Here is a 20,560-nt window from a genome sequence, read left to right on the forward strand (position 1 = left end):
CAGATGTCTGTAGTTGGAGAACCCAAAAACATTTTAAACCCCACGTTCCCTTGCCACCTTCAACTACAGAGGCTAGAAATTGGTGTATTTTCTAGTTTCACTTATAGTTCTGGGCATATAAGACATAGTTCTGAACAATGTGGATAAGAAAAATTGGTGGGCTTCTGAGGAAGCTTTTGATTTTCTGGTCGAGTGGAAGGAACATAGTCAGTTCTACTCTTTTTCCTACCTTGACCATGGATATAACACCTGAAGATGTGCAGTCATCTTATGAACATGACAAGCACAATGGTGACAAACACAGTGACAAAAGCCAACAGCTAAGGGTAACAGAGTGTTAGTATGGCAAAAAGACAAATCCTTCTTTATATAGTTAAGCTGCTATGCCAGTCTTGCCTGTGACTCCAGACCTCTCATGTTAGATTAGCTGTTTTAACAACTGTTATGTAGGATTTCTGTTATTTGAAGTTAAAGTAAGCTATGCCTATTAAAGCTCTTAAGAAGGAACCCCATACACTGTGACTACCTTTCTCCTGTTCACTCAAAATTGAATCCAGGTGTGGAGGAGGGGAACCGTGGAGCCCCAAATCAGTTTCAGGGATGTGAGAACAACAGGATTAATGTCCCCATTCCCAGACAGAACTCAGTACAGTGAGTGAAAATGGTAGTGTTTTGTTTAGGCAGACAGTCTGAGATGGCCTCACAGGGTCTGGCCCTGCAAGGAGCCACAGGAGTGGCTGAGAAAAAGCTGATCCTTAAGAAATCTTAATGTCAAGCATAAGGGAAGATTTGGCAACGATCTGACTTTTTAAATATGTGGCATCCCAATGGATGCTGGTTCGAGTAGATAAAGACCTTGAGGATTAAATTCATGCAGACATCTAGACACTTCACAGGTAGAACTCTGTTGGAATCTGTATTTAACAAGGTTAAGTTTCTAATCCCTCCAAGAAAAAATTATAAATACTGATCGAAGCTGAGAGGATTCTTTTGAATGTCTCCTACTGCATACATGGTAATATCTTGTATTGTTTTCTAGAAAGGAAGTATTTGTGCTTCATTACTTCCCCTCTCAAAAAAAAAAAAAAAGAAAGAAAAAGAAAAAAAACTATCCTCCTTAGGTGACCAAGTCTCACTGAAAGTTCAAATTCCCATGCAAAGTGGAGCCCTACTTCATTCTGTCCTTAAGTCTCAGTGTCAGTTGAGAACATGCTTCGCTCATGTGCTCAAATCACTAGGGGAAAATGGGACATTATGGACAGTTTCCCGTCTCTGTTGAATATACCAAACGAAGCTCAGAAACTAGTGCCAGTGTGATGCAGACAGCAGCCCACAGTGTCCGTGGCATTATGGATGAGGCAAGACAAATTCACACCGACTACAGAAGTCCTGTGGAGAAAAAGGGATGACATGGTCACTGTCTCAGTGAAAGAGAGGGCCAGCTCCATCCCTTGCCTGGCCAGGCTTTTATTGCTTTTCTGGGCACATTACATTGAGAATGTTTCTCATTTATTATGTACAGGTTCCCTTTAGGTGGTTACCTTTTACAGAAAACAAAGGACAGGATGTTGCTGATTACATCACAGAAGAAGGATGTTTGCAAATGAGAAGTGGTTAAAAAAGTGGTTAAACTGGTTATACTTATCCTTGGGAGGCTTAGCACAGATTTTAGGAAGTTAAAGATACAGCAGTAAATGTTTTCTGCCTCAATTCAGGGTGAGGGAGTTTTAGCAAAAAGCAAGTCTCAAAGCAGCCTAGGTACAATGCAGGCCTGATTCCCCATGGGAGAACCTATCCATGGACGTGGGTCCTGTGTGCCAGACCTTGCTTTCCACTGGCCTTTCCGACTGGGAGCTGGTCTGCATGTACTGCACCAGGGAGAATGGTCTCCCATACCAATGCCTTAAGATTAAGGTTATTGTCTCCAGCTGAACTGCTCACCCTGTGCAAAGGGCTCACTGAAATGAAAGCCTCACTGCATCTATGGACTTATCTAATGACAACCCCACTAACTGACCCTACTTTTTCACACAGTGTGATTTGTTTCCAAGTTTCTCTGCTCATGACTAGGCATGAAATTGTCTACTTCCTACACCTAATACAAATTTTCACATTAAAGTGTAAAGTAATTCTTCTTTGGTGAATGGCTTCCCCAAATGCCAGTCTCTGAAGTAAACCTGATGTAGTAACTTTGTGGATTTCCTATATCAAAGACTTCTCTAGCCTTTCAGTACTTAAGTGCACATAAAATAGTCCTGTTGAAGAAGCACCTATTCTTATTTTTAAAATTAAAGCAAACTATGTATATTCTTAGACTGGATAGGCTTCTGAGAATATGCCTCCAAATGACTAGAAATCCATCTCTAGAATGAGATAGGATAGGTTTCTAAATGCCAATTTCCAAAGGTGGTTAAATCATGGATGAGTTGACATTTGAATTTCTGATTTATAAGATTGAATTGAATCCTTGGACAAAGATCACAGTGCTCACAGTATAGCTGAATATACAACCATTTCTATTTAGTGTTTAAAGCTTCAGAGAAGATCCTGTCCTAAAATAGAAGACAAACAACCAGAATTTAGAAAAACTATTTGTCACCCAAAGCAAATATTTGCTACACACAGGGCCTTATTGGTCCCATGATTTTGCTTTTTTATTTCATTTCCTCTAAGCATTCTTTTAACCATGCCCTTCCAACTCAAGTTCTACCCTGGGGATTAGAAGACGTAAGTTTTTACCAGGCTTTACTAAAACCTACTTCATTCTGTATTGGGAACAGAATTTTCCCGTGCACTTTAGGGAAAACACCAAGGACAATAACAAAGCAGAGCCTCATCAAGATACCAAACCTTCACTTCAGCTGATGTGAAGTTCCATTTTCTTCAAGTAAAAAAATATAATGCAGATTTTTATCTATTTTATGCTGCTACCAAAATGTGAAGATATCCTCTATAATCATGTGGCATACATAATATCATAATCTGTTTGGTGTTCTGGTACCAAGTCTTGTTAATTTTTTTATTAATCTTTCCACTTAGGATGTATTACTCATACATATAGATGTTACATATGATACAACATAAATATTGGAGGGGCAAAATGTGTTTGGTCCATTTATATAAGTAAAGAACTACCAAATCAAAATAACTTCTCAAAATGCATCTGTATTCTGATTTAGAACAAAATAACAGAAATTTGCTCTAGGATAAACTGGCAAACTTCAAAGTATAAAGTTTATCTTTGTCTTCAGCCTTCCACATAGCCCTTAAGCTGCTCAAAGTGCTCTAATTCATACCGACAAACTTTTCAGGCTGTGTTTGGATACTTTTCCATGATATCTTCTTCTGCAGCTTAAAAATAAAAATAAAATAGGATTTTCCTGACCACCCGTGATTCAAGCTAATGAAAATACTCTCATCCACTAACCATAGTGCAACAATCCAAACACTACTGAAGTGATAATTACTGATCTCTCCCAATTTAAGCATTCCAATCTTTGCTAGTCTTTAAAACAGATAAAAAAATGATTTTGCATAGAAGTTCATTTGAGGCATAATTGTTCTAAGTAATTTAAGAGCTGGTGTTTGGGGCTGGTTAGGAAAACAAAGAGCTCTTTTAATTACCTGATGAAGTTTTGTCAAATATTCAAAGTCAACGACCTTATTACATTTTGAATTTCTTTTGTGAATTTCTAACTATGTGCAAGAATACTGTTTTATTTAACTGAGGTTATTTTTTGTGAGGATATATGTTGGCAATGTATTGAGAAGTCCATTTTAATAGCTATGAAACACACAGGAGCCCCATAGGAAATTCCAACTCAACTGTAATTTTAAAGAAATAGATATCAGTTACCAGTATAACAAAGTCATCACCAGTTGCTCATGAAATACACCATTTGTTGATAAAATGTATATACAATATTTGTGAGATAATCTTTTTCTCTATTACTTTTTAAAAGTGCAATTCTTTTTTTTTTTCTTTTTTTATTTGAATTGTTGTTCAGGTACAGTTTTCTGCCTTCTACCCCCATCCCAGCCCACTGCCCCAGCCATCCCCAACCCCCTCCCATTTTCACACACCCTCTTGTTATTGTAAAAGTGCAATTCTTTAGCACTTTTCCATGGTCTCATTTCATAGCTGACAGCATTGGAGAAAGAACAGAATAGTGGGAGAAGAAAATAATGTGCTTAGTTTAATAGTTTAAACTTATTGGTTTGTAATGCTGCATAGCTAACTGGAAATTCTATTAAGCTATTTCTACCAATTCCTTCTGGATTATAGAATTAATTGAATATGATTTCTTAGTGAGCATCTAAGTGGGCATCTCTCTCTTTGTAACTTATGTCACAGTCAAATTAATCATTTCTTTTACAACACACTCTAGACTCTAAGAAACCCCAAAATGATCTTTGTGTCTTGGTATTCACACCCTTTGTAATCATTTCCATTGAGTGTGAGCAGGACCTACAACATGCCTCTAACCAACAGAATACAACAAATGTAATAGGGTGTCACTTCTGTGACCACATCATATAAGCTTGTAACTTTTGGCTTTCTAGAGGACCTCTTGGCTGGCTTTGATGAAGCAAGCTGCAATGTTATGAACTGCCTCTGAAAAAGGCCATGTGGCAAGCAAAGAACTGAGCCCTCTGTTTGACATCCTGCAAGGAACTAAATTCTACTAATAATCACATGAGATTGGAATAGGATTCTTCCCAGTTGAGCTTTCAAATGAGACACTAACCATGGCTGAGCCCTTCACACAGCCTCGAGAGACCATGAAATTAAGCCCAGAATCCTGACCCACTGAAACAGTGAGATAGTAAATGCTTTGTTTAAGTTTCCAAGTTTGTGGTAGTTGATTTAACAGCATTGGGTAACTAATACTCAGTAACCCATATTTTAACAAAAATACAGTAAAAGTATATTTTCTTGTAGGCAAATTTTTAATTGAAACGTAATTGTCACATAACAACAATTTTTTGACATGTGAAAAAATATGCATATTTTGTTAAGAAATTAAATCATTCATGTATTTTGAACCTTTGCTGAGAGTTATTAAATGTTATTATTTGATTACTAATAACCACATCATTTTTATAATATTAATTATTAAACTCCCAAATTATTATATTACACACTAGAATAGAGGCATGAAGGCAGTAAATTAGATTCTCTGCTTCACAGACAAAGTTCTGTTTTTCTTAGAAACAACTGAACTCACTTCTTAGTGGAAGAAAAAATTAGATAGTATTACAGTTCTACTATTCTATTCTTCTCTCAATAACCAAATAGTCTATTCTTCAGTTATTTAAAAAACTAGATTTGTAGCTCCACTCTCTGTCTGAATTAGCAGTTCATCATCATTCTTCAATAATGTAATTAATCTAGATATGAGTATGAAGAAACCAATTTTCATACTTCATGTATAAATATAGTAACACAAACAAGACATTACAAATGACAGCTAACTATACAGTTGTAAATCAATCCAATTGATACATTTAGTTAATCATACAGCACACATATCTATACCTGAGGAAAATATATATTAATGCCTATTAGAATCTATAAGAACAAGCCAAGTCAATGCTGCAGAGAACTTTGTAAGATTTATTCCTAAAAAATACCTTTATTGACTCGTCCTTATACCATAATCTATAGAGTTTTAATATTTATCAAATCTTATACCTGAAAGATTTGCAAAGCATTTTCACAAACATTGTCCTGTTCAGGAGCCCCAGCTGCCATGAGTTTGGAAGAGAAGTTATTATTAATACCATTTCCAGATAAGGAAATGAGTCAGAAGTGCTAGTTTTTGTTATGTTTTATTTCATTTTGTTTTGTTTTGTTTAAGGACTAATTGCTGAAAGCACAATGAAAATACAGATCTCTTACCATCACAAGAAGAGTGTTGTATAATAAGAATATTCCATTCAGACCAGCTGTCAGAGGAGAAACAACTGACCAAAATAGCAGCACCTCTACAGGGAGAGAACTAGATTCCGACTCAACACTTAATTCAATGGACATTTCCACCTCTAAGCTTCTCATATAAATTTAAGCTTCATTAGCTTTAGTTTAAAGTAATTTATTTCACAGACCTATAATCATATTTAACAGCCTTCTCCTGAACTGCATTGAAATCAAATTTTAATTTATAAGATATTTAAATTTTCATTAAAATATTGTTCATGTCCCAATTATAATAGCTGATAATCCCTTTGCCCTTCATAATTCCATCATTCCTTGAAATTGTGTCTCAAATCCTAATTTTTTCATGAAGTCCTCTCCAATAATTTCACTGAGTATGAATCTTCACCTTCTTTAACAATTGTTAACATTTTATTTAACAGAGCATTAATTTAAGGTACAATTTGATTGCTTTGATTTTATATATTTAAATGAGCAAAGTTAGCCTATTTCAGGTGTCTATTATACAGCATGCTTTCAATTACAGTTTAATATTGCCCTAACACAGGCAGGTTTATTTAAAATAAGGTACAATATTACTTCTATATGCATTCATAGCACTTTATCCTAAATTCTATCCAACTTGGACCCTTGCCTACTACATATTGCCTTTTACTGTTTTCTAATTGTATCTTTTCTTGCATAGGACTCTGTGGTATTTGTGGACCAACTATATAATAATGATAATTTATGTCATCTATACAAAGCTCAGTGCCAGGCACATTGTAGGGGCCCAGGAGTGACTCACTGGTCAGCTGTTACGGCAGAAAGGCAGAGTGGAAACAGTAGTGGAATAGAGAGGTTGAAAAGCCTGGGATGTTGTCAGAAATCTGCTACTAACTAGCTATATGACTTAGGACAAATTAGTTAACACTCTATTTCTTCAAATACAACATGAAGAGATTAAACTAAATCATCTGCAGATTTATCCTCCATGCTCAAAGTAAATTAAAATAAGAACTAAGAAGAACAAAGTGTATAGCTTCACTTTTCCTAAAATAACTTTGAGAAAAACAAAGGCAAAACAGCTTTGAGATTTTGCACAACAGTAAGAACACATTTGTTGCTTTCCTTAAATAGGACATAAAGAATTAATTATATATGGATTTTTCACATTTAGCATCACTAGTTCTTCCTGAAAGTGGTTTTTATTCTGTCTTTGGGACCTAGATTCTTAACTTTTCATACTCCAGAGAGCCTACAACTCTAACCTCAAGTTCTGCCAAAAAAAAAAAATTGTTGTCCAAAACCTTTTTTAAGTAAACAACACAAAATGGAAGAAACACAGATGATTGTAGGTCCCCCTCTGGGTTTGACCATAGAAGACTCATCAGACCCTGTTGTTCCTCCTGACAAGATATTAAAACATATCAACCATTATAGACATCCATCCCCCAAATTCTCAAAAATATCAAACATTTCTTTTACCATATCTAAAATCTATAGACTTAACAAATCCCAGTCATAATTCCAAAAATTAACAAGCTAACTCTCAAATTTAAATGAAAATTCAAAGGACCTAACATACCCAAATCATGTAGAAAAAAAAAATAAGAGGACTCGCACTCCTTAAAGACTTAAAATCAAACCGCAGTAATCCAAACATCTGAGTAATGGCATGAGGCTTGAAAAATAGACTGATGAAAGAGAAGAGAGAGGACAAAAATAGATCCACATTTACATAGTGTTTTTTTGTTTTTCAAAAAGGTGCAAATGTCTTTTCAATAATGGTACCCAAATAATTCTGAGTCACACCCCACACCATCAAGGCAAACCATAAACCCAAAGAAATATTGTGACATAGGATTAATCAGAAATTTCTTAGATGGGTCATAGAACACAATAACCATTAAAGAAAAAATGAGAAACTAGACTTGATTAAAATTTTAAACTTACATTCACCAAAAGATAGCATTAAGAAAGTGAATGGGGCTCAGTGGACTGAGCACTGGCCTTAGCGATGAAAGGTTGCTGGTTCAATTCCCAGTCAGGGCATATGCCTGATCTCCAGGGGTGGGGATATGCAAGAGGCAACCAATTCATGTTTTGTTTCCTCTCCACCTCCCTTCCCCTCTCTCTAAAAATAAATAACATTTTTTAAAAAGTGAAGTGGAGAAAATATTGACAAATTATGTATCTGATTAGGTCTGGTATCTAAAACTGCACTATCCAAAATGGTAGCCATTAGCCCATCTAGCTATTTCAACTTAAATTCATTAAAGTTAAGTCAATTAAAAATACACTTCTTTATTTGCACTAGCTACATTTCACACTAAACATACTGAACTGTGAAGATAATTCTATTGAACAGCACTGGTCTAGAAAATAAAGTAATACAATAAAAATACAAACCAATTGAAAAATAGACAAGAGGTTTGAAAACAATGTTTCTTAAAAGTCAAGATACATGAGTACCCAATCAGAACATTAAAAAGTGCTCAACACCAGTCAACAGGAAAATGCAAATTAAAACTAGAATGGTAAATACATACTCACTAGAATGGCTAAAATTTAAAGGTTTTACAAAATCAAACATTGACAAGGTTGTAGGGTGACTAGAACTGTCTTATATTTGTGGCATAAGTTTAAAATAGTACCTATAACCACATTGGAAAATAGTCTGGCATTATAAGGCTTAAATATACACCTACCATATGACACCAAAATCCTACTCCTAGGCATTTATTTACCTAAGAGAAATGAAAACATATGTCCCACAAAGACTTGAATGCAAGTGTTCATAACAGCTTTATTCATAATAGCCCCAAATTGGAAACAGCCCAGATGTACATTAATTAAAGAACAGATTTTTAAATTGTGTGTATTTATAAATGAAAAGCAAAGAAGAGAAACAAACACACAATGGCATACATAAATCTCAAAAAAATTATGCTAGTGAAAGAAACCTACCACATGAGAGCAAATTCTATACGATTCCATTTAGATGAAATTCTAGAATGGGCAAAACTAATTTATAATGGAGAAAAATTAGAATAGTGATTACCTCTGGAGGAGGTCAGGGCAGGAACTGTTTGCAAAGGGGCATAGGGAAACTTTCTGGAGTGATGGTAATGTTCCACATTGTCACAGTGGTTTGGGCTACTCGTGCATGTGTTGAGACTCAGCAAATAGACACTTAAGATTTTCCTGTTTTATTAATATGTAAATTTTACACTTTAAAAACTGTGTTGAACTCTACTTACATGCTAAAGTACTTAGGGAAAAGTATACTAATGTCTGCAATTCACTTTATAATGCATAAGAATAAGATGGATTAATAGATAGATAGAGGGAATGAAGATACATGACAGGACAAGTAGAGTAAAAAATTACGGCTAAATTCTAGATGGTATAAATAGCTTTCCCTATAAAATTATTTTATTCTAAAATTCTTTCAACTTTGCTATATGTTTGAATTTTTCATAGTAAAATGTTGATTTAAAAAAAGATATTCTAGGTCTTCTGGAGACAGAATTCTAGTGTTAAGATTCCAAAGTAAAAACTGAGACACAAAGCATGAAGTGAAAAACATATTTTCTCTTGATCTTTTCCATAGCTTCATCCCACAGGTTCATGAGCTGCACTCCTCTATCTCATATTAGATAATTCCACCCCTTCAGGATTCTTCATGTTATCAAAAAGGAAACACTCAGATCCTTGCAACTTCCATTTTTACTTGAAGCTCTGTTTTTATCTCCTGTGCAAGAGAATAGGAAGCCACTGATTTACTCTCTAGATCTTGTGATCCCACCCAAATAAAGTACTATTAGATTATAACCCAAAGTATAAAATCTGCATAAGTTTGTGCTGATATAAATAAAAGATGAATAAGCAAATAAAGTATAAAGAAAGACATTCTCCCTTGCTAAAAAATTCCAAATAATTTAATGTAGATACTTCCCCCACAAGGACTTCCCACACCTTACATGTAAACAGTGACTTCCTTCCAAAGAGTAAGTATGAAAAATGTGAAGGGAGATAGACTTTACCTAGAGAAACATGACAAACACTACCCAGCCAAGGGTTTGAGGTCAACATCAAAAGTAATGTTATTTTGATAGTATATATCTGTTGTACAGTAAAGAATTTGGCCTTTCTCCCTGGTTCCTGGGAAGGAGACTCTAAATGCTTGGAGTTTCCCAAATAATATTAGTGTCTTTGTTACTCATAAACCCTTTGGACCACACCTGAATTTATGCTAATATGGTAACCCATGCTGGAGGTGACCATGTAGGAGAGACCAACCATGTGGTTAAAGGTTTGGGGCTTTGAGTCAGATGACGTCAGCCCAGCATGACCTCCTCCATGGAAGAAAGGTGTACTAGAAATTGAGTTCAATCACATGGTCAATGATTCAATCAATCATACCTATCTAATGAAGCCCCAATAAAAGGAGAAAGGAAGAGAGCAGTTTACCAACACCCCCAAAATTATGTGGAGGCTACTTTGAAAGAAACAATGATCCCTGTTTGAGGGACACTGGTAGCTGTGGTAATAAATACCCTAATCTCTCTCACTCCCCTCCCTCAGACCTTCTATCTGCTCTCCCCTGACCAAACCCAACAGGAAGCCAGTGAGTACGGAAGTCCTACATGTGGTCCATCCAGGTGAGACTGCTGGGACAGAGAGCAGGTGGATGGTGGAGCTAGGAGGACAAACAGGAGCTATCTGGCACAGAGGTAAAGTGTGATAGTGTAAAAGAGCTAAATCCTCATGTACCACAGTAAGTCGGCTTTTAAAACTGATTAATCAAAAAATTATATTATATGGATATTATTCAGCTATACAAAAGTAAATAGCACAAGGAACAGCTGATAAGAAGGCAACTGTATCAGAAAAGCACAGAGGTAGTAAAGTTCAAGAAGTATTCAAAGAACAAGTCGCCCAGTTTGTTTGTACTGTAAGGAATCTATAAGGAAAAGTGGGAAATAAAACTCAAGGGACAGATTCAGGTCATACTGTGGCAGTTATAAATGCCAGGCTGAGGATTCTGTATTTAAAGAGTGTTGAGCCTCAATCAAGGGGGTAACTGATTGAGAGCTGAGCTCCAGGTAGGATTGATCTGGCCATGATGTGTAGAATTGATTAAAGTAACAAATACCTAGATAATGTGAGACTTAGTAGATTCTATTCATAGTCCCTGTTAGAGTTTTCAAGTGCCCAATTTATAATGGTGGCAATGAGAATAAAAAGAATGATATTAACCTAAAAGACATTTGAAAAAACACTGAAAGTATTTGTTTACTAAATGGAGATAGGAGAATAGGGAAGAGTCAAAAATGACAGCAAGAATTTGAGTCTGGATCAACTGGAAATCATAGTTAATGAACACCAGTAGGGATATTAATCCAGGACAGGAGCAAGTTTGGGATAAAGATTCATCTAACAACCCCGGCAGTGTGGCTCAGTTGGTTGGAGTGCCATCCCATAACTGAAAGGTTGCGGGTTTGATTTCTTGACAAGGCACATACCTAGGTTGCAAGTTCTATCCTGGTCCCAGTGCATATGGGGGAAACCAATCAATGCATCTCTCTCATATCAATGTTTATCTGTGTCCTTCCCCTTCTCCCTCTCTCTCTCTCTTTAAAAGCAAGGAGAAGGACTTCCGCCAAGATGGAGGTATAGGTGGATGTGCCGTGCCTTCTCACACAACCAAGTTTAGGGACAACTAAATATTAGCATCAGAAAACACAACCAGAACACGGAAAATTGAACTTTTCAGAAGTCCGTTAACAACAAATTCTTCAGCCCGACCGGTAAGGGGCGAAACCGGCGTCTGGTGAGGGGTTGCACAGAAGGACTGGGTCAGACCTGGGCGCGGAATCCAGACGCGCGAATCCAGACGCACGGGTTCCAAACGCAGGATTGGACCTACTGAGCGACCAAGCAACCCACCAGGTGAGCGACTGCAGAGGAGACAGTGGGGAGACGGCGCTGCGTGTTGACTGCGGATGCCTATTTGTGCTCGAGCGGACAGGCGAGGGAGTGGGCGGTTGGACCGGCTGTGGTGTAGAGGGCACCGCCATTTCCCTGCTCTGACCACGCCCCCACATGCAGCGTCACAACCCAGCGACCTGGGAGTCCAAGGCGCCGCTTCTCACATTTAAAGGGCCAGAACAGACCAAAAATGTCGCAGAAAGACCTCAAAGCCCCAGAGATAAATCTAAGCGACGAAGAAATAGCAAAACTCTCAGACGCACAGTTTAAAACACTGGTCATCAGGATCCTCACAGATCTGATTGATTATAGCCACAAATTAGACAAATATATGAAGGCAAAACTAATGGAAATGAATGGAATTCCACAGGAAACCCATAGCAATGAAAAGGAAACTGGGACTCAAATCAATGGAGTGGACCAGAAGAAAGCAAATAATGGCCAAACAGAAAAGAGTCAAGGAGCAAGAATTCAAAGAAATGAGGAGAGTCTTAGGAACCTCCAGGACATCTTTAAACGCTCCAATATCCGAATTATAGGGGTACCAGAAGGGGAAAGGCACAGCCACCAGTGGAAAACTTATTTGAACAAATAATAAAAGAAAATTTCCCCAACCTGGCAAAGGAAATAGACTTCCAAGAAATCCAAGAAGCTCAGAGAGTACCAAAAAAGTTGGACTCAAGAAGAAACACACCAAGGCACATCATAATTACATTAGCCAAAATTAAAATGAAGGAGAGAATCCTAGAAGCAGCAAGAGCTAAGGGGACAATCACCTACAAAGGATTCCCCATCAGACTGTCAGCAGATTTCTCAAAAGAGACCTTACAGGCAAGAAGGGGCTGGAAAGAAATATTCCAAGTCATGAAATCTAAAGACCTACAACCAAGATTGCTCTATCCAGCAAAACTTTCATTTAGAATGGAAGGACAGATAAGGTGCTTCTCAGATAAGATCAAATTCAAGGAGTTCATCATCACCAAGCCCTTATTATATGAAATGTTAAAGGGACTTACCTAAGAAAAAGAAGATAAAGAAACATGAACAGTGAAAGAACAACAAGCTCACAGTTATTAATAACCACACCTAAAACGAAAGCAAACTAAAAGAACAGCTAGATCAGGAGTGGAAACATAGAAATGAAGATCTCAAGGAGGGTTAGCAACAGAGGAGTGGGAGGAGGAGATGGGGGGAGAAGGTACAGAAAATAAGTAGCATAGACAGTAGATAGAAAATAGATGGGGGGGCAAGAATAGCATGGGAAATATAGAACCTAAAGGACTTGAGACACATGGACATAAACTAAAGGGGGGTAATGGTGGGGATGGGGGGGCAGGGTGGAGGGGAATGAAGGGGGGAATAGAACAACTGTAACAGCATAATCAATTTAAAAAAATAAATAAAAAAAAAGCAAGGAGAAGATGTCCTTTAACAAATGAATTGAATACTGGTATACACCAGGCACTATTGTAGGCAATGAGGATATAGCAGTGAAACAAAAACATTTAAAGTTCCTACCCTTATGGAGTTTATATTCTGATGGAGGAAGTCAAACAGTGGATGAAACAAGTTAAGTGTTATGAAGCCTGGAGGTCCCAGAAAGAAATACAAAGCAAAAAGCTGTGACTGAAAATGTGTTGATGTTGAAGATTAGTTACTGGTACTCTTTATTTATGTCTTAGCATCTACTATGTGCCAAACACTTTGCTTAATGCTAGGGATACAATAGTTTCTCATGCAATTTGCAGTTTGTTGAGGCAGGAAATATAAATCTTTGTAAAAGTTAATTTCTGTGAATGTCTTAGATTTCACATTACACCTCTAGGTCCTATAATTCTAGGACTCATCATGAAGACAATGAAGTTTTCTAAGCTTCTGCAAGCCAGGTCTATTATCCTGCTACCCCAATGAGGACATGGATACCCTGAGGGGGGATGTATACCATGGTCATGATAACAGCTACTGGCAACAGGGCATATATGCAGAAATAAATCAGGTGAAATCATGAGCATCTATAGGCAAGAAAAGAGAGCCAAGAACAAAACCATGAAAAATGTGTGCACCTAGGAGACAAACAAGAAATGAAACCAGCAAAGGAAATAGGAGTAGTCTGAGGAGAAATGAGAAAAGCAGTATAAAGACAATGAGGGGGAAGGATTGAATGTGGGAGATGGGGGGTGGGTAGGGCAGGGGAGAGTAATTGGAGGGGAATGGGGACAACTGTAATAGAACAATAAGAAACAAACAAAAAGAAAAAGGAAAAGCAGTCTGACATTATGCTACAGAAAGCAAGGAATAATGGAAGGCAGGTGCAGCAGCAGACACTGATGAGACATCAGATTTGAAGGTACGAAGTCGTTGGTCCTCTCTAGGATGGTAATTTCAGTGAGGTGGTGGAGTTTTAAACTGAAGGACAAGATGAAAGTTGAGCAAGTGTACAATAGAGAAATAGCAAAAACGAGTGTCTCCTAGATAGGCAAGAAACTGGAAGCATCTCTATTTTTCCACAAATAACCTTGACTAAGGAGGAGGAAAGGCCCTGCCATCCAGAGAGACCATTTTCTCTATTGTATAAGGTGATCAACAATCCCAGTGTGCTCAGAATTTTCCCACATTTAACACCAAAGTCCCACATGTATGGAAGCTCCTCAGTCCTAGGTAAACTGGTACTGGTGACACCTAATATTCATATAAGTGTGGCACTTTACTTTGGTAAAGCTTTACATACATGATGATCATTTTAAATAATTTTATTGTGGTATGATTTACATAGCATAAAATTCACCAGCGCTAGTGATTATTTAAAGCAAGTCTCAGCCCAGGCTATACATTAAAATCCCAGGGTTGCTTTTAAGAACAGCAGTGACAGACCCCCACTCTCAGAGGTGCTTGCGGCCCAGGTGTTACTACTTTTTAAAAGCAACCCATTTTTATTCCAATGTGTATCCATGATTAAAACCCACTAGTTTAAAGCAAAATATAATATAAATGTTACTCTAAGTTCTCAGGAAGGAGACATGAAATAAGCGGATGTGATCATTTAGGCTTCTTGAAATGAGTAACTATTTGAAAGAATAGAAAAAGGACTATTTCAAGTATTTTTGTTTTGAATTCTGGTGCTACATTCAAGAATTTAGACAGATTTTTCCTTTAATTAAAATGCATTGCAGAAACTATATTGCTAGGAAAATCATAATGCAGGCCCATATTTTACCTGAAATCTTGCTTCTGACTACACAACAGTCCCACAAAATAAGGAAGTATAATTTTTAATTTTATACAGATGAATAAATTATTCCTTTGAGTAGGTGAAATGATTATTTCAAGAATCAAATCTTCAGTCAGCATTTCAACAGCCTTTCCATGGTAAAATGTCATTGATTTCTCTGTAAAATGACTTTGTCTTTTCTATAAATGTGTTATTATTCTCTGACTTCAAATCAGTTAAAGATGCCCTGCTATATCCATAGGAGACTCTCTAACAAATCAATGCTAATGTGAAATATGTTTTAGCATTTTAAAATTTTATTCACTAAGACAATGGATTGCTTCATATGAACATGACTGGCATCCAAAAATAGAACATTACTTGAAATTATTATTATATGTGTCCATTACTAGTTATGACTGAAAAAACCCTACATAAAAGCTATTTGTGATTCATAATAATACAATAACTGTGAGTCACCTCACAATTTCAGTGAGCAAGAAATATAACTTTGTTTATTTTCCTAAAACTAAACTCGGTTTCTATTTTGAACCCTAAATCTACCCGTGTGAAGCATGGCAGAGTCAGGTTCTGCTCTTGGATGCCTCTGACATGGTTTTACCCTCTCCATGGGGCTTTGTCCAAAAAGCAAAAAATAAGACCTTTGATACAACCAATATTTTCAGTCTCACCAACATCTCTTTTTCCATTGCTTCCCTGCTGTCTCTCTTTTTCCAAGGCACCCCTGATAAAGACATCTATAAAAAAAACCTACAGATAAGATGATGCTTTAATAGCAAAAGACAGAATGCTTCTTCCCTAAGCTCAGAAGCAAGATAGCAACGGGCACTTTTGTCATTTCTACTTGACATTGTCCTGGTTCTAGCCAGGGCAAGTAGCCAAGAAAACGAAATAAAATTTATCCAGATAAAAAAATTAAAAGTAAAGGAGTCTCTATTTTAGATGGTATGACCTCATATATAGAAAATTCTAATGAATCTGCTAAGAACTGTTAGAGCTTACCAGTGCTCACCTCCTCCCGTAACCACATCAAAATTACAATGAAACTGCAGAAAAACCATTGTTGAGAACCACCTGAAGTTTAGCTGAACAGAAACCCTATAATCAAGGATACACAGAAAAGCTCATGTCAAAACTGGTAGGAGGGATAGAGATGCAGAATGGGCTGATCCCACACACATTTGGGGTACTTAAAAGTCAGGAAGGATATCTTGGCTGCAGAGATCCCTTAAAGAGCAAGGCAGTCCCAGCTCCATATGAGGCCTTCCACCCCAGGGTTCCAATAATGGGAACAGGAGTCCCCATGAATTCTGGCTGTGAAAACCAGTGAGGATTATTGCAGCTGAGTGGGATGAAGTCCCTGGTGTTCTTCTTAAACAACCTGCACATGGGCTGAATAACTGACAGCCTCCCTCACTGGAGCAGTAGCTAGAAAGGTGCCAGGGACATATGAGGAAGAATATAATATCTGGTAAGTTGCTTACCTCCAAAAGGTATTTACTATTTTAAAAGTAAGGGACTGATTGAGGATATTTCTAGAAACAAGAATCAAAAGTAATAGATTTAAAGTGAGCAACACTACATATTTTTTAATTCTAAAAATGTTTAATATATTTGAATGCACTAGAACATAAGTCTAAAAATCTGGAATTCTAAAAAACCTAGAATCTGTGGATTCCCAGTCAAGATACATGCCTGGGTTGCATGCAGGTCAGGTCCCCAGTTGAGGGTGCACAAAGGGCAGCCACACATTGATGTTTCTCTTCCTCTCTTTCTCTCCCCCTTCTCCTCTCTCTAAAAATAAATAAATAAATCTTTTAAAAATAAATTTAAAAAGAGTCAGGAATTCTTTTATAAGTCCCCATTGAAAAATTTCCTTCACTCTCATTGGCCAGAATCGTGTTTCATGCTCTGTCCTTAATCAAACTTTGTGTAATGTTAGGGATGCAGAGGTGGGAAATAGTAGAACTTTACCATAACTAACTTAGATCAATGAGGATTTACCTGTGTAGAGAGGGTGAGGAGTGGATATCAGAACAAAACCGGACAAGAAAGAAGGACAAAGGGAAGTTGGGTAGGCATCAGCAGACCCTGCTGTACACCAAAGACAAAAAAATAAACATGAAAAAAAGCTTCACTGCACCTTCTTAAGCTCAGTAAGAACTATGTGCCTTTCCTTCTCTACCAAGTCAAAAAGAAAAAAGCAAGTTTGATGGCCTCCTGCAGCTTTTGATTTCCTCAGGGATTCCACCCTACACCCAAATGGCACAACCATTACTTACTTTAAAATGTGTACCACTGCACACACTCTGTAAAGTCATTAGAAACTTACTTCCAGGTCTTTGCTAGCACATTATTAGCGTAAGCCACTGTTCTCTATCAGTGGTCCTTCAATATACAAGTTTACATATTTGCTTAGTTATAGATTACCACCAATTTCTTAATACTCAGAATGAGAGTCATTCATTTACTTGAGAAATGTTTACTAAGCACAGTAAGCTGGTGCTACACTAGTGATGATTAACATCTATGAGCACCTACTAGATTTCAAGTAGTATTTTAAGTGCTTTACATATATGACTTGTTTATTTCATCCTCAGAAGAACTTTTGTTCTCAGAGGAACAATTTCTATTGTGCAGATGAGTGAGTTATCAAATGTTTAAGCATCTTGACAGGAAACAAAAAAATATATGTATAAGGCATGAACTTCTATTTACAGACAATAAAGGAAACCAAGACTTACAATAAGCCATTTGCCAAAGGTTAAGAAACAGGGTAGGACCTTGCAGAACCAGAACTCAAGACAGTCTAACTCCGAATTTGGTGATAATAAACTACAGCACTATAGGGTATTTGAGGAGCTCTTAAGACCTAGGCCCCTTCCCAGGCCAGCCCTCACCAAGGAGAAGGCCATGTTCAGTTGAAGTGCCAAGATCATGATGCCCAATGGTGAGAAGTTGATGGTCAGAAAGCTATTATAATCTTAGTTCCTGTTCCTCAACTGAAGTTTTTCCAGAAAATTGGTCCGGCTGGTATGGGAGTTGGAGAAAAAGTTCAGTGGGATGTACATTGTGTTTTTGGCTCAGAGAAGAATTCTGCCTAAGCCAACTCAAAAAAGCCATACAAAGAATAAGCAAAGTGTCCCGGGAGCTGCATTCTGACTGCTATGCACAATGCAATCCTGGAGGATCTGGTTTTCCAAGTGAAACTGTGGGCAACAGAATCCATGTGAACCTGGACGGCAGCAGCTTATGGTTAATTTGGGTAAAGCCCCACATTCAGAACAACACAAGGTTGAAACTTTTGCTGGTGTCTGTAAGAACCTCAGGGGCAAGGATTTTAATTTTAAATTCCTAGAGTTTCACTTGTAAACAAATAGCTAAATAAGCCTTACCCAGCTGTGAGAAACAGCAGAGGGGGTCACCATTTCCCTGCTCTGACCACGCCCCCACATACAGTGTCACAACCCAGCGACCTGGGAGTCCAAGGCGCTGCTTCTCACACTTAAAGGGCCAGAACAGACCAAAAATGTCGCAAGAAGATCTCAAAGCCCCAGAACCCATAGATCTAAGCGATGAAGAAATAGCAAAACTCTCAGACGCATAGTTTAAAACACTGGTCATCAGGATCCTCACAGAACTGGTTGATTATAGCCACAAATTAGACAAATATATGAAGGCAAAACTAATTGAAATGAATGGAATTGCATGGGACAGCAATAGCAATGAAAAGGAAACTGGGACTCAAATCAATGGAGTGGACCAGAAGAAAGCAAATAATGGCCAAACAGAAAAGAGTGAAGAAGCAAGAATTCAAAGAAATGAGGAGAGTCTTAGGAACCTCCAGGACATCTTTAAATGCTCCAATATCCGAATTATAGGGGTACCAGAAGGGGGAAAGGCACAGCCACCAGTGGAAAACTTATTTGAACAAATAATAAAGGAGAATTTCCCCAATCTGGCAAAGGAAATAGACTTCCAGGAAATCCAGGAAGCTCGGAGAGTCCCAAAGAAGTTGGACCCAAGAAGAAACACACCAAGGCACATCATCATTACATTAGCCAAAATTAAAATGGAGAGAATTCTAGAAGCAGCAAGAGATAAGGGGACAGTCACCTACAAAGGAGTCCCCATCAGACTGTCAGCAGATTTCTCAAAAGAGACCTTACAGGCAAGAAGGGGCTGGAAAGAGGTATTCCAAGTCATGAAATCCAAAGACCTACAACCAAGATTGCTCTATCCAGCAAAACTTTCATTTAGAATGGAAGGACAGATAAGGTGCTTCTCAGATAAGATCAAATTCAAGGAGTTCATCATCACCAAGCCCTTATTACATGAAATGTTAAAGGGACTTATCTAAGAAAAAGAAGATAAAGAAACATGAACAGTGAAAGGACAACAAACTCACAGTTATTAACAACCACACCTACAACGAAAGCAAACTAAAAGGACAGCTAGATCAGGAGTGGAAACATAGAAATGAAGATCTCAAGGAGGGTTAGCAACAGGGGAGTGGGAGGAGGAGAAGGAGGGAGAAGGTACAGAAAATAAGTAGCATAGACAGTAGATAGAAAATAGATGGGGGGGCAAGAATAGCATGGGAAATATAGAATCTAAAGGACTTGAGACACATGGTCATAAACTAAAGGGGGGGTAATGGTGCGGATGGGGGGGGTAGGGTGGAGGGGAATGAAGGGGGGAATAGAACAACTGTAACAGCATAATCTATAAAAAATTAAAATAAATAAATAAAAACAAATAGCTAAATAAAATACAGTTCAAAATAAAACCAAAGCACTATATGTACATGGAGGATATTTTGTCTTAGACTGTAAATGAGTATAGTGGATGCAGAGCAATCTCAACCAGTTAGACAATGGCTTTCCAAATAAAATATTCAAACATTCATATTGATTTTTGTAAAATAACTTCAAAAGAACATTTTGATTATTCCAGACTCCTCTTAAGTCTCAAACTTCCATGACAGCTTTCCACTACAAAGTTTCCTGCTGTTCTGAGCATTTATTTGTAACACACAGTTTACCAGATTTGTTTCTGACAATGGGTACACATCTGTGTACCAGTTCAGCTTATTGGATTTATAGATGCAAACTCTTGACTAATTTGTCACCATTTGTATTTCAACTCTCTCAAGGACGTGAGCAAGTTAAAAGGCTGATGGAGTCTATTAAAGAGAATCAGAATCAGATTGCTAGAACATCTACTGTGGGTCAGAAAAGGTTAATTTAGCTAACAAGATTTCTCACCCCTTACCAAGTCACTCTATATTCAAGAATAGGAGGTTGTCCTGTCTAGTTACCAGTGGTACTCTGGCTTCCATTCTACCTGCTGACATCTTTCAGAGTCTTCTTCCAGGATGCCTTCCCAGATTTCTCTCATTAGAGTTGATTGTTATT

The sequence above is a fragment of the Artibeus jamaicensis genome, unplaced genomic scaffold (assembly GCF_021234435.1).
Source record: "Artibeus jamaicensis isolate MK-2021 breed Jamaican fruit bat unplaced genomic scaffold, CSHL_Jam_final contig_588, whole genome shotgun sequence".
NCBI classification, from domain to species: Eukaryota; Metazoa; Chordata; class Mammalia; order Chiroptera; family Phyllostomidae; genus Artibeus; species Artibeus jamaicensis.